Source organism: Bombus vancouverensis, chromosome 4 (assembly GCF_051014615.1).
Source record: "Bombus vancouverensis nearcticus chromosome 4, iyBomVanc1_principal, whole genome shotgun sequence".
NCBI lineage: Eukaryota > Metazoa > Arthropoda > Insecta > Hymenoptera > Apidae > Bombus > Bombus vancouverensis.
Genome location: NC_134914.1, coordinates 10,185,818 through 10,202,463, shown reverse-complemented (window position 1 = coordinate 10,202,463; position 16,646 = coordinate 10,185,818). Strand labels below are relative to the sequence as shown.

General features: G+C 36.7%; 1 protein-coding gene across 1 annotated transcript in view; it reads right to left on the bottom strand.

The window, feature by feature from the left end:
- Positions 1–16,646, bottom strand: part of P5CDh1 (delta-1-Pyrroline-5-carboxylate dehydrogenase 1) — a 171,162-nt gene that overhangs the window by 60,809 nt on the left and 93,707 nt on the right. The gene's annotated exons all lie outside the window — the stretch shown is intronic.

The window sequence follows — 16,646 nt, the reverse complement described above, 5'->3', positions numbered from 1 at the left end:
CTCAAATGTGTCTGTCATGATAAGTAGCAGTATAGACGACGTGATGCCGACGTTCTCTCTCTCTCTCTCTCTCTTTCTCTCTCGAGGAGAGGACATTGGACGACAGTTATGACAAACGAAACAGCCAAATATTCAATTTGCACGACAGGCTTTGGAACCATTCCGCGGAGAATAGCTCGCGTCATACAAACCAGACAGACTTATCAGAACGTGGACGACGTCTGACGAGGGCTATTGACGTGCTCGAGGCCGTGGAAGCCTCGATTACGATTCGATCGAGCTGTTTTATCTCTCGCCTGTCAATTAGCCGTTTCCGGTGTCGGCTAATTGTACCAGATTGGGAAATCTGAACCGTGGATTTTCCATGGAATGTTATGGTTCCAGTCTTTCAGTGTTTTAATGATAGACAAATCGTTGAGGTCTAAATATGAAAAGTTGAAGCATTTTTGATGAACGAAAAATTATTTCTATGACTTCAATTTCGGTTCTTTCATATTGATTGAATTATATTGGTACCTGTGATTATCGGTAGCTCTTTTAAATATCACGAAGCCTTATATTTTTAGTTAATCTTCCTCTATGTCACTATGTTTGTCTTCTGAAATTCACTAGGTTTGTCTTTTAGAATCGCCGATCTTTTGATACTGAAGCTTTCAAATTGACGTCTTACACAATCGATGATTGATAGGATTTTGACCGATCTCGATCTTTAAGTTCAATTGATTGTACAATTCATACTTAATACCTCTAGAATTAAAAATTCAACAATTCAAATCTATACGCACTAAGATTATAATATACTTCCCGTTTAATCCTCGTTTATGTTATAAATAAATTGATTTACACTAACCATCAACTCATTGAATATGAAGTTATGTGAAAATTATTTTGTCACTATATCGAATTTGTATGTATTTTAACAGATTCATAAAAAAAGAAGTATTTGAAGTTTGTATTGGGTTGTCCGAAAAGTTTCTTTCGTTTTATGAAGAAATAATAGACGCACAATGTTCCTTGCATTATATTAGTTTATTGAATTATGCACGAACATAATAATAGGAATGGAACGAAATGGATCATACCTAATTCAATAAAATAATATAAAACAGAAATTGTTGTTCATCTATTATCGCCTTATGAAACGAAATAAACTTTTCAGACAGCCTAATATATAGAATAATTTCCTACTAATTGTTTATTCATACCTAGCCGATAATTAATGATATTCAAGTGCACTTGATAAATTTTCAAATACGATTTTCTCTAAAACAAAGCCTCGGACAAAAAGGGTTTCATTCTACATCTTCTTTTCTTTCCATAAGGAATCACCTCACGTCCGCTTGTACATGTTATTCGACCACATCCTGTATATCCTGAATAAAAGCAGATTTTTCCAAAATTCATAGTTCTTAAACCACCTTTCAATACAACGTTATAATTTTTACTCCTCGTTAACACTAATCTTTTGTTGTATTTTACGAACATGCACCATTCTTCACACGACATATTTATATTGTCAATTGTTATTCGCTATCGATACCATGAAAACTCATCAAATTTCTCCCTTTTCTACCTATAATACTCTTTTCTGTAACCTTCTTGCGTTTCATCGAACCATCTCATCAATTACACGACTATAGAGTTCTAAACTTCCTCTTTAAAATGTTTTTTGTCTCATCTTCCTACGACTTCCCGTTTCGGAGATATGGCCGTTTAAAGATGGCCATAATTTTGAATATTTCCCTGTCGTCCTCTTTCTCGCACACTCGGGCCTCTTCCTCGCACGCACTCACTGACCTACCCCACACTAGCTGCCCACCGGCGGACGCTGAATCGACGTTTTTTTCTTTACTATCACTACTACGCTGCGTGCGTATTTTCACGAAGGAAAAGTGGGTCACGCCGCTTCCGGGAATTCGACCGCCATTCAGCTTTGCGCGCGCTGTCCTATAACGTCCTTCGAATCGCTGTATCTTGCAAACCGACTGAGATATCAACTTGGAAAAAGATGTATTCTTTAGAGTAGGGGTTGCTCTAGCTTTTGAGTGAATTGGGTCGAGTTTGGTTGATAGAATAATTCAGACCTGATATCTTTAATATTAGAAATTCAACGCTGAGGTTATAACGTACAAAAATGTAAAAGAAAATCGAGTGAAAATATACTTTTTCTTTTTTCATGGTTTGTGTGTGTGTTTTAGTATGTTTGGTATGAGAAGGATTTTTATTTATTGTTGGAAATTACGATTTGCTTGATTATAGGCCTTTAATTATGGATACTAATTACCGAGCTAGTTAAGGATAAGATAAAACGATAGAATGTGAACGATAGACAATTGAAGATAGAATGTGAGGAATAGGAAAAATAGGGAAAATATAACGAAGTTAGTTGATAGATAAAAAGAAAGATTCCCAAATTCTATGTAACTTTGCTACATTGCAATTCAATTAATGAAACTAATCGAGACACGGACCAGAATTTCCTATTTGTAAATCAATTTTTACCCCAACGCTGCTGTGAGATCTCGAGGGACACCAAACTTTGTGAGTATTCTAATAATTTTTCGTCTCAAGTATAATGCTTATTATACGCCATCCACGCCTTTGTCAAGCTTGTCCTTCACAAATCGTCGAATTCTCAAACGCTTACACCTCCCTTATCAGGAACAAGAGAATTAAAAAACAACGAGCGATTAAAAATCTAAAGGATGTACCGATACATCAAGTACACGAGTGTCGCTCAAAAAACGAACAAGGCAATGAGCAACGAGGTCCCTCGCCGGTAATTACGTTGACCTGGTCTGACACAAGGCAAGCGTCACCAAAAGAGACAGAGAGAAGAGCGGAGGGTGTGCTGAGTGGCAAAGTCGCGAACGAGGTAAGAGGATGAACGAGATATGCTTACGAAGCTTCAAGTTCCTCGAAAGACAGAGACATCTTCTTACCCGTGGGAGGATCGGGTAAAGGGGAAAAGAAGAGGCAAAAGTAAAAGGCTAGAGGAAGAAGATAAAAAAAGAGATGAAGAAAATAAGAGGCGAGGAAGGCACTCGATCGAAGTGAGAGGAAAGAGGCCCATCGCACTCTTTTATGGAAATTAAGGATGTGATTTCGGTTCCCGTGAGAACAAGCTTCAAACTCACTCGCTTTCTGCTTTCGACCCTGTCCTTTGAGGCCTGTTCGTGGCCCCGCGGCTCGCCATTTTTTATAGAGCACTCTCGTCGCTTCGATGCGGCAAATTGTAAATTGATTTCCCTCTTATCCTTTTCCCAGCTGGATTTCTTCTAGACAGCAGCTCGAGACGCGGTTACATTCGATCATGGTCGCAGCTTCTTTGATTATTCTGTTCTCTGCGAATTGCTTCTTTCAGGTGTTCTTTGAACATGGAGAATTTCAGGAAATTATTGGATGAGTTTAAGGACGCATCCTCGCCAGTCGTATATTTATTGTTTCTAAATTTAGAGAATATATGTTGGTTAGAATCTTTGTTGAGAATAAACTTACAATTAGACGGTATTTCTTTGGAAATTAGCGAAAGAATGAATTACGAACATTGAACTTCCATGAAAATGTATATAACAAATTTTGTGAACAACTCGTGAAAAGTTGCAAAACAAGATACATCGTCAAGTATTTCTTTGCTTTGTACAAGAAAGCATCAGCTTTTAAGATACGTGTGTATCTGTGTGTATACATTTTTTTCACATTCTCTCTAATTAAAATACCAAAACACCGACTGAATAACAATTAAATATCCAAATAAAATTAAACGTCTCTTAACAAAACCATGAATTATAAACAATATCCGCAACTATTCTACATAAACAACACACTGTGAATTCAATTTATCCCAAAATAGATATATAAAGCATATTTGCTTGCTACCAAATCAAATTCCCACAATACTAATTCAACCAATTATCAATCGAAATCAACAAATTATCATCCGATCTAAAACCACGGTCTCTTCCTAACCCCATTAATCATAAACAATGTCCAAAATCGCACGAATCAGCTTCGGATATCTTTCAACGGGATCACCGAACACCGGCAACAACTTTCATCAGCCGCGTCCACCGATCAGCAAAGCAGTCGATAATCGATTAACGTAGTTGAAGGTAATCCGCGATGATCAACGAGGCCCGTGGTTAATCGGGCCACGTTTTTGCCAGAGGAATTGGATTTTTCGTCTCGCGGAGCTCCTCTTATTCTCGTTCCTTAACGCCATTCGATACGATCTGCTCCAACGACGCGATTTGTGCCCGATCGAATCGGTGTGCGAGCCTCGTACGTGTGAAATGAGGTAATAAAAATATTACGACGACCTTCTAATCTTTCTCCTTATAATGGTATCCATAATTCCTGGCCGCGTTGCGTTGCGAAGTCGCGATCGGTTCCAACCCCCTTCCGGTTCTGATCCTCGTTCATCTTTTCACCTCTATTCGACATAAACCATCATGATGGTGGATGTTAACCTTCTGCTCGATGTAGCTATTTTCGTGAACGCTTCGGAGCCATCGTGCTTTTGATGCGCACTTTTTTCAAAGGAGATTGATGGAAGAATAAGGTTTTGGTGGAGAGACGTAGACGACACTGCTTTTGGCGAACACTTTCTACAGGATTTGTGAACTCAGCGTTTCAGATTGTTGAGAATTTGGAATTTGAGATTCTTGGGAATTTAGTATGTGAGATTTTTAGGCACTCGCGAATCTACCGTCTGAGATTTCTGGGAATCTAGGAATTTGATATTTGGGATGTTTGACGCTTGGCAATTTTGTCTTTCGGTTGTTTTAAATCTTCAAAATTTAATATTTCGGATATGATTATTTGATATTTGAATGTTTCCGAAATTCGGTAGTTTATGGTTTGGGATTTTTCAAGATCTTGTAACTTCTCGTTTTTTCCGAAATAAAATTTTCCCTTTTAAGTGAAACACTGGGATATTATAATTTTAATGAAAGAATTATAGAAAAGGAATCCTCGCGGTACTAAGAATTTCTTGATGAATACCAAAATCTGCGATCTTCGACCGAAAGACTTTCCTTTAGAAAAAAAAATTCCTTTTTACAATCGCTAAGTACCGACAGCAAAACCTTCGCAATAACACACAATGCCGCTTAAAATCCAATAACAGGATAATTGACGAAGAAAAAAAGGCGAGCGAGACGAGAATATCTTGGAAAGGAAACTATACACACGTTTTTTATTTTCGTTCGTCAGCTTTCAATCCTGTTGAAAGCTGTTTCGAAAAAGAGGGAAAGCGTCTGGATTCGGCTGAAAGAACGAAAGAGAACAAAGACGTTGCCTTTTTTCCAGCTCTTATTGATAACGTGGCATAATACAGGAACGTGATTTAGATCTCGTCGAGTTCGCCAGGATACTGCGACGCTACGTATACATCGAGATACCAAATCGTTTCTATTCGACAACGAGGAATCGGCTTACCTACCACAATGGCCGCTTGGAAAACGATTTTCCACCGGCCCTGAAAAGGACCAAACCTCCATAACAGACTTACCACGTTCGAACAATTCGACCCCGTCGCGCTGAAAAGCTTTATACTACCATTTCAACGTGCTCCGTGTGCATTCGACGCCGGCACCAGCCGGACTTCCGGCCGCTCAAAGAACCCGCTGCCACACTGAATTGATTAATTAATCACCGGTGAATCGATCGCTACGAACTCGACGATTTTGTAATAGCGTGATATCCGGCTATTAAAATAATGATTTCTCATTTTTTGGAAATTGATATGGATGGTGTTGCTTTTTAAATATCAAATGACTTTCTTTTTTTTTTATTCTTATACGAAAGAGTTATGCGCGAAAGAAACTTTCAATTTGACAGAATTGTTGAGACGAAGCTCGATTTTAATAGGGAAATTTTATAGGAAATCCGCGTTCTCAAATATTAGAATATATTACAGATATTAGGTAAATTGTTTGGTACCAGGCACAGAATTTTATCGTATCGATCGAGGATGAAAAATATCGTATTTTTCAATTCTTAGAAATTTGTAAATGGTAGATTTCTTTATCTCGAAAAAGTTAAATTTCTTTAGAAGAAAAATCTTTGATTTGTGAATAGAGTTGTGAATAGAGGTATACTTGGTCAGTCACCTGAATAATGTCGCACACTTTCGTCGCCAACTGAAAACAACTTGGTCAGAATCCGATAATACCATATGTGATACAGAAAGCAATCAGACTGGGAACAGTCTGAGAGCAACATAGTTAGAACTGGTTCCGGTAACTAGGAGAATTCGCATAAACCACGTTATGACTTGGTCTGTACTCGACATAGGCAGAAACTACTTGAGTCACTTCAGAGAAATACGAACAACAACTATATTAACAAATAATAATAACATATATACATGTTGTTTGTTGGAACAAATGAAAGATTTCTTCGAGCGATGAAGTTTACGCTAGTTTTTGATCGATATACGTATGAGAAGTTGCAAGAAAATGGCGAAAGATACGCCATCGCGTAAGAACATTGTGAAGTTTCGGTCCGTTACAACGATCTTGCCACTTTATTACGCTTGATGAAAAAGCACTGTGCTTCCTCATATTTACGACACTTTTATTACGAAAACAACTGTTGGTCGTGGGCTGAGAGCTCCGATAGTTCGCCGTTAAACTTCTATTAACTTTCATGAAACTCCGACTCTGTCCTGGCAAGTGCATTAAGGCCGTGAGTTTCGCTAGATATTCACTCCACGTCGTATGACTCATCATTTTTTCAATAATCTTCAGCCACAACGCATGAATCTTACCGGTAAAATGGTGTGCGAATTTCCAAAAATTAAATTTAATCGCCAGGAGAAATTGCAAATCGATTCACCGAAATATTCTATCAGATGCGATTTCGTATAAAAATATTAACAGAGCTTTTAACTATTATTTACCATGGTCTTCATATAGGAATCGTAAATGGAAATTTTTATAAATTTCCAAAAACCTAGTTTTCGAATGGGTATTTGTTTTTGGCTCGAGAAAGTATATCAAAGTAAACATATACGTTTGATATTTTAAGAACATACGTCGATTAGCCATTCGTTGAAAACTGAGTAAAACCTATCGAAATACAAAAAAAAAACTTTCAAAAATGAATAGAATCAAGAAAATCTCAACTCGAATAATCGTAACGTATTTTTAGAATCTCATAATTACAACGAAGGATCTGAATTACAGGGAAATTAGTTGGGGAAACTAGTTGAAATACTTTTCCCATTTAAAGGGTGTTGATGATGCGAGCGCCATGGGGTAATCGAAAAACTGGCGATCAATTATTTACGCCATTCCCATTAACAGTGTCTCTATCAATGTATATCTTTAATCCATTTTCGTTCGTACATCAATTAAACCGTCCATCTCCATTCGCGATGGACGTCGGGCCAATTAAATAAATTGCCGGAAGCTCTCACCTTCCATTCCTCTCCCATGGCGAAATGGAAAAAATGTTGGATACCAATTTCGAAATAATATGGAGCACGGTTATCAATCGAGCAAAAATGATCGAGAAAGTGCTTTTTCCAAAACGTGTATCCCAACGAAATAAAAAAAAAAAATAATAGAAGGAAGAAATAAAGGGAAGAAGAGGTGGGGAAAATTAATAAATGTAAAGGGATGGAAACGAAAGTGGATAAGTATCAGTGAATAATCATTAGTTAATTATAGGCGAAATAGCCAAATATCGAAAGTACGTTTTTAAAAAAGTGAACTCGTTTGAGAAAATGTTATATCTTATTCTCGATTTATTTTCCCTGTAGGTATGTTTCACATAATATACGTATATAATTATGCTACACATAATACTTGCGTATTATGAGTAGATATTATTTGCATTTTTACACCTCCGAATTTTCCATAAAATGGATAAACGTCCGCAGTCTAATCGGATTGCTTTATTACGAAGAATGATTTGATACAAATCGACGGGGGAAGGATGAAGAAATGACGCAATGCTGAGTATTGGATTTCAGCGGATAGGATTGTTACTGCGCTGGATTATTATTAAGTTAATAGAATTACGGCGTGCTGCCGTCAAATCGTGAATTTATAGAATATAAAGAACGGAAAAATGAATTTATATATTTATAAGGCAGAATTCGAATATCTTGTTGCGTTATTTATCCTATTTTTTCATATATTTATGGCGCATTTTTTATGAGATTGAATTATTGCGAACTTTGTGGTATTTTTTAGGATTGACATATTCCACCGTATATTCGCTGAAATTGGAACGGGGTTATTTATTATGGAATCCTGTCAAATAACGAAAAATGCTGAATTGAAAAACGTACTGCTTCAAATTACGTATCAAATGCCATTAATTGAATTAGATCCTTAAAAATATCATTTGCAACGATATTCAATATTCATTAAACGTATACAACGTATCCCAAAAATAAATACAACATATATATAATGCAATTTAAATGGATATAAAATTGTAAACATAAAAAGAAACTAAATGAAATACCCGTCGGTATTTCTTCCGTATTAAAGGATCGGCGATAAAGTTTTTATTTCTGCTTTTAAAAGAATCGAGCTCGTTTTATTTCGCTTGAAAACACCGATTCAAGGGACGTAACTCGCTTTAAAATATTCCGTCGTTGATTCGAGGCCAAATCGAACCAATCGAATTGAAAATTTCAGATTTCCCTGAATACCTAAAGAACTGGTTAATACTTTATCTATAAGATTATTTCTAATTGTGTAACATATATAAGTACCTCTATGTATATGTGTATGCGTGCGTGTATGGGGCGGCGTGTATGCGCGAGATTACAAAATAAAATATTAATAGTTCCATTTGCAGTATGAAATTTTGCTTCGTCGAACGAATAAAAAATTTTGATAAAATCGACGATTATAGAAAAAAATTAACTGTTCTGATTTTCGCGTATATCGGGCTCGAAAATCGCGCAGAATTTTCTATAGCGCGGGTTAAGCACGGTTTAACGGATACGATTAAATTAATTTTAACTTCGTATTAATCCGCCAAACAAATGAATTTCAGGCATGTAGAAATCCGCTCCCGTCGTCGTTTCGTACCGCTATTATTCCAGTTATTTTAATTACTTTCTCTGTTTGTTAATACGATTTTATTACAACGCTCCCGTATCTGGTAAGCTTCCTTATAACCTATTTTTATTTCTGAATGATGTCGATATTATTAGAAGAAGATTATTAACCAATTAGAAACACGTAACTTGAGTGGAAATAAATCAAAATCAACCGAGAACTGTATGTTACGTAAAGATTGTTGAATTGGAAGTTCGATCGATCAATAGAGTAAAACATTTTTTGAAGTACTAAGTTATGGAGCAAAGAGCGGAACAACAGTGAAGCAAAAAAAGATTAAACGATCATAAGAGGTGCTCTAGGTGAACATTCTCGTGGCGGTTCCTCCGAAAATACTTGGAAGTTGCACAAAACAGAACTTGCATCGTGAAGGGAACGTGGAAAATGCAGGACGTAGAGGAGAAAAACGAAAGGACGACAGTATGGAAAAGGAAGAAGACGGAGAAGAAAACGACGAAGAAGCTTAGGAGGAAAGTTTTCAATTCACTTCGCCACTTGCGATCGACAAAGGACGTCCTCTTTTCCGACTCCCTTCTTTTTCTTATCGTCGAAACTTTCGAAACTGTCGTGTTTCCGGGCCAGCTTGTAGCTTCTTGAATATTTTCCGAAGAACAACGATTACTGTGAGCACGTGCTGTGTAATTTTGTTCGAAACACCGTCGATCCTTAAAACGCGATCCCTGGAGGACTCGATGGCACAGTTTTCAATCTTTCGTCGCTCGTATTTCTGAAATTTTAGAAGCTCCTATTGTACCTGATATTCTTCGTTGAATGGATATTCCGGAAAATGGAAAACACTGATCTTTTATGTGGCAAAATATTTTACATACATTTGTTTCTTCATACGTCCAGAAAATAAGTAGCGGAAGAGCATTCATAGTCAGATACTGTGAAATCAGAAGAAAATAAAACAAACGATAGTAGATCGTTCGTAGTCGGATATTTTAACGTCAGAAGAAAAAAACAGGCCAAGTAGCAGTAGACCTTGTGTAATCAAACGATATAACGGCTTGAGGAAAATAAGTAGTAGTAAACCGTTTATAGTCAGACATTGTAACATCGGAAGAAAATAAGACAAACAGAAGTAGATCGTTAACAGTCGGATGACTGTAATATCTCTAAGTAAGTGAGTAGTAAAGTAAGTAGTACTAAATCGTCCATGGCCAGGCAATATAACATCTTGGAAAAGGACAAGGAGCAATAGGCCGTACATAGTCAGACATTTTCACGCTTGTCATGGAAAGTCCTTTAAACAATAAAGCAAAGCAATAAAGCATCGAAAAAGTCGCAAAGATCGCATACCAAAGAAATATCTCACTATCTTAATTCCCGTTAAATTTTCTCGATTGACGGTGATACGATAAAGATAACGCGTGGGATAAAACGCAATCAGGTGGACGATTAAATATACATACCTCGTTTGATTTGGTGCGTCACAAAGGATGCAACGCGATGAAATAATATTGCAGAAACGTTTCGAACGTAGCCAGCAGAAGGCTGCATACCTTAACGAATCGTCGATCAACAATTTCACGCATTCGACAATAAAGGGTGCACGAGAGCTGCTGGCAAGCGGCGTGGGGAAAGAGGAGGGGAGGAAGGGTAGAGAACTAATTTCCGGGGAATTTACAGATCGTTAGCGTGTACAACTGAATGTTGACGTGAATTTTCATACAGACGTCTCCAGTGCTTTTAACCAACAAATCGCGGTAAATTTGTAACGACTGACAGCCCCATGGAACGCGTGCTGCACTTCCAATAATTAATTCGCTAAACGTTGAAATCGTTCGGCCGTTACGATGCGAAATATTTGACTCGGTGGAATTCCTTCCGAAGTGAAAAGCGTTTGGGAAAAAGAGAGAAAGAAAAAAATGTGGTGGGAGAAGATCGGCAATTGAAGTTCTTTGTACTATTGACGGAATCGCGAATATTTCGCGTGACAGCGAGCCTAGCATTGGAAATAATTTCTTTTTTTTTCTGTGAATGCGCCAAAATATCTGTGTAGTTCATGAAAATCTGACTGTTCGACCTGGTACAAGGTATAATGACCATGCACATTGTAAGTATGTGTATAAGTAGACTGTCGTAAAAATGTTTTTCTTTTTTAACTTTTAATATTAGAACTTCCATGTGTATTATTAAACAAAATTTTGATTTAAAAAATATGATAAAATTGTATACGAGATAACATAAGCCATTGTGCATTACATATATTTGTATAGAATCGTACTCGTGTCACGATCGGCACACTTCAAATCCGATGATGGAGATAAAGATGTGGCGGTACTCGGCGACATATACATACGAATACGGGTTAATTCGGTGTTAAACTCATTCTAACCACCTCTGTTATCTTAATCGAAACGTCGCGGCGAAACTTAATTCGCGGCGTCGATTATCCGAATCGTAGCGAGAATTTACGTCTTTCGCTGACGCGTTTTCCTCGCGACCGCGTCTCTCCGCGAACCGGTCGTAACAACTAGAATTATTAAAAATCATACAGCATTGATTTCTATTCCGAAAATCGTGTTATCTTCAACGAAATAAAATCAATTTTATTCGAAATCCGACACACAGAAGTTCTAGCCAAGAATCAGAGACAACATTTTAAATACCGAAAGCACGTCATACTGCTGCAATCGAGCTTTCTTGAACGCTGTAACTGTTCATTAACTATACGCCAGTTTCCTGTTTTCATGACGAAGAAGAATACCAAAGTTTAGTAAAACACGAACTCCGGTCTGTAAGCAGTTCGCCCCGTTTCTCGTCGTTGAAAACGTTTTGAAGCTTCGTAATTTCCATAACCGCGTTACCGGGGGCATCCCCGATGAAAATAACGCACGACCACTAGAAAGTCGTCTGAGAATTTCCTTGGCCAAACATCCGGAAGAGATTTGAAGTCGGATCTTCGTGATCGAGCAAGAGCATTTGAATTTTGGAAATTTAGAGGAAAATATTTGATATAATTTAAAGTGGTTAATACGTTATAAAAATATGCTTTTTGCATGAATAGATTGATGTTCTAACAGATTTTGATCAATCAAATATCAAAATTAAATTTACATCAAAATTGAAGTTTCAAATAAAAATATAAGAATTTAAATCAACATAAAAATTTTAAATAAAAATACAAGAAATTTATGAAACAGGAGATACATTGCTATGTATGCAATGATTAAATGATGGTATGGAAAAGACGTGCTTTTGCGTGATCAACGCAAGACATGTTAATAAAATGTCAAACCTTTGGGAATTTTATCCCATTTGAAACCCTATTAGCGGTCATTTTTATTACATGTCATTTTCTTCATTCCTTGCGTGTTGCTGTTAAATATTATTTCGTCGAATCATATTCAGTAACGTTTTCCATTAATCTCATAATCGATTAATTACCTTTGATTGAGGCGTTGCACGTGTGTATACCCAATAAGTGGGTACGTCTATACTCATGAAAATATAGAAAATCAATAAAATTCAGAATTCCATATAAAATGGATATAATACATATAATATCAAATCGCAGAAATAATCGATTATTTTAAATAATTACAAAGCGAACTTGTCTCGATAAAACGTATAAACAAAATATCTTTGTTTATTTGTTTCCCTTTCATTCTTCATACGAATTAGAATTCATATAGAATCTTTTCACAGTTCTTTAAAAAGTACAATTGTAGTTACGAAATTTTTTATGCTGGAATTTCCACAACGTATTAAATCGATAAATAAATTTTTTGATAACATTCCCAGTAACAATCTAGTTGAATAATAAAATCTCCATTCTCGATAAATGTTTTTCAATAATTATTTTCGACAATAACAATTTCATTCATCAATTGTATTTCCAATAAATTTGAATAATAGTATAGTACAACAGGAGCATTCGCAATAATGCCGACAGTAATTTAACGACAATACTAACGATAACATTAATATTAGAGAAAAGTACAAACAAAGAGAGAGAATACACCCTTTTCCAACTGTATTCGATATATTGCTATTTACTCTGCAGCAACTTTAGCGCTGCAGGTTTCTTCTCTCGGCCCCTGGGAGGACGAAATCCATTTACTCTTCATTATGAAATAATGAGGGGTGGATTAATAAGCGAGGATGCAGCCGGAGTAGTCGGAGCGAGGAGAACGAAATAGGGATGGCATCGAGCAACGAAAATTTCAATTCGAGACAGAAAGAACGTTTCACAAGCTCTTCTGAATTTATGAATCGCCATTTGTGGTGAAGTTTGCATCACTATCGCGCATTATTTCGCCTGCTGAAACGTCGAATGTAGATGGAAAAATGACAAATTGTCTAGATATAAATTCGCGTAGTCGGGAAACACACTTTTAAACTTTCCCTCGATTGATATTCTTAGCACAATGTTAAAGAAGGAGTATCTCGATTGATCGATTTGCCTCGGCGAAAATTTGCGAACGTAAGTTACAAACGAATATTAAAATGGATTAAAATTGTAGTTTCAAGAATCGTCACAAAATGTTAACGTCATGCCGATTTACTTTACTCCATTTTTCTTTATGACATGACAATATTTGTAATAATATCAAATAACGCATTCTTTGCTTTTAACAACACACTCTAATGCGTATACTTCTCGAAAATATGATCTTTCCAAGATATATATACCATCAATATACACTACAACATATATACTTTATAAAATGAACAATATCGCATCCCTCGTCTGTACCAGGTCTAATAGCGGAAAATTATTCAGTCGCAGACTGTTATCGAGTTTCGATCGTTCTCGCGACGAAACTGTGCCTCTAACCGAATAAGAAAAGAAAGAGGGAAAAGGACAAACACGGAGAGAAAGCAGCGAACAGCGAGGAGGATGAGGGGCAAGTTTTCGCGATGCCTCGACACACAATAAAACTCCATCGATTTTCACTTAGAGAAAAGTCAGCCGTTCTTCCCTTTTACATTTATTCGAGTTATCTTCGTTTGTGGTGTTCGCTGGGAAGGCAAGAAAGCGGGAAAAACCGTCGCTCCTCCGAAAGTCCTCCTCTATCGGGCCGCTATTTTTCTGTCCCTTCATCCTTTAACCTGAGCAAAATGGAAACTCTTCGACGACTCATTGGCGGCGGTTATCGGCCGCCTTATCTCCCTTACCAGGTTATTTATTATTACCACGGTTGGGACGTGCATTAAATTTCCATTAACCGCGTTAAACGCAAGCAAATCAACGAGTTCGCTTGCGTAATTTATGCGCGACGCCGCTGATTCCTTCGACGCGTCGACCAAACCATCCTCTAACGTTCTCTACTTTATCTTCGCGATTCTCCTCCAGCCTCTTATTAAGCTCCTCGCGAGCTATTTTTTCCTTCAGATAAATGCCACGACGTCGTTACGCGTTCTCTTTACACGATAAGCGGTGATGTTACGGAGCTTTCTTTAATGGGAAATCGTTTTTTTCAGAGATTTGTGATTTTTCGGGGATTTTGAATGTCGCGTTCACATTAGGTTAGAGCGTAGAAGGTAATTTTAACAATGATATAATTTTTGAAAATATATGTACGTTAAATAATTCTGTATAAGATTCTCTTGAATCTCAACGTATCTTCTATACAAAATCAACAAATCGTTTGCTCGTATCGGGCCTTAGACCTCTTTTCTGAACGTAATCGTTATTTGCCATTTCGATAAAAAGCTACGTTAATTTGAAAATCGATAAACAGATATCGACAATCTCTTACGGCTAACTCAACACCTATACCTAATCGATGATAATTTCCATTTCACGATGCCCTATACAATGTAGAGATTTCTCATCGCCTTGGCTTACAAATGCAAATGATTTCTCATTATATTTCATCGTAAGAAAGTTGCAGAAACTGGTACAAATACGTAGATCGTTTATAAGGAAGTTAACTACTTCTCACGATAAGATAAACTATTCCGGTAGAAAATTTATTCAGAGGAGAGTTTTACTGAAAAGAAAGGAAAAGAAATAGAATTTTCCAATGTTGCAACGGTTTCTCAACTCGTATACTTTAATCTCGCGTGCTCGTCATAAACGCAACTTGTTTGCTATTTCTTAGCCGGTCGTTTCGCAGTGAAACCTCTTGCTTTTTGATCAACGTATAAAGAATTGAGACTTCCAGCTAACAAACAGAACGGCCAATATTCATGGAGAGGCTATCCGTGAATTTTACATTTCAATCGAAGCGAACTGGCCCGTTCTGCTAGCCATTTCCGTTTCGTATTTCAGTGAGCTAACAGACGTGGTAACTTTAATAGGTGAAAACAACAGCCAACGAACTCGAAAATAACATTAAATAATGTCGCGCGATTATTAAAGATTCCATACGCTTCATCGAACTCAACGAAGAAGTTAAGTTTATTTGTGTTGATAGGATATATTTAATAAATATATCGCTTATCCGCAGCAACGACGACATAAACAAAAGATCACGATTTTAAGAGAAACGAGGGTTTGGATATTTTGCATCGTCGTAAGAATATCATTCAAATAACGAATTGATATAATAAAATAAAAAATGTGGGATGTTCTATTCCGTATAATGATCCTAAAAATTGATATTGTATTATATTAAATGAGCACCGACCAATTAAAATGGAGCATAAATTAACACCATCCTGCGGCAACTTGAAACAGCCGCGCGAAAAAGCGCGAGTTATATAAATTATGTAAATTTAATAGAAGCCCGGGATATGAGTTAATTAACGAGCTGAAACGCGATACGGTGATATTTCGAACGTAGAGAAATTTACTTTTAACGCTCGAAGCTGCGGCTCTGCCAGAATGAACGTGTACGGAATAAGTATTATATTTATACACACACGAGAGATTATTGTACGGGACGTTTGATTTTTAGAAACAAGTTATAATAAAATTGATAAATTGTACACGTTTAAATACGAGCGTAGAAATTTTACACTGAAATCCTGCAAGCTTGGATTTCACAGCATGCAAATTTAAATGTAGAATAAATAAAATAAACAGAAAAACTTGCAAGCTCGATTTTTGATTGCGTAAATTCCGAATCTAATGCAAACTGGGAAGCTTGAATCTTGGAATCAGAAACTCGAACTCGAACGAGCCTAAGATTTAAGCCAGAAATCGAAAATAAATCGGCAAGCATACAATATCAAGTTAAGAATTCCTTGAAAATTGCAGGTTCGCACGTTGGTGAATTTCAGATAAGCGCATGCACAATTTAACAAATTATTAAATCCTGTAAACTCAAGCATCAGATTCAACATTCTACAGGTAAGTCTTAAATTCTGCAGTAGATTCTTCAGGCAAGTCTTAAATTTACAATGAATCAGAAGCTTGCGGGCTCTCCGTTCAGAAACTTCTTGGAATCTAGAAAAAATCACGAACAATGTTTTCACATCATCAATCTATGAATCTCTAAATGATGAATTGATTGACGATTAATAATTAACGACGCTTGGAAAGGTAAGAGAGGATCAATGGCCTTGCGACATATTGAAATTTACAAATAACCGCGTTAAAAGTTTATAGAATAAAGAAAAGAAAGTGGGAATGCTTCCTTTCTGGGTTGTAAAAATTTTACG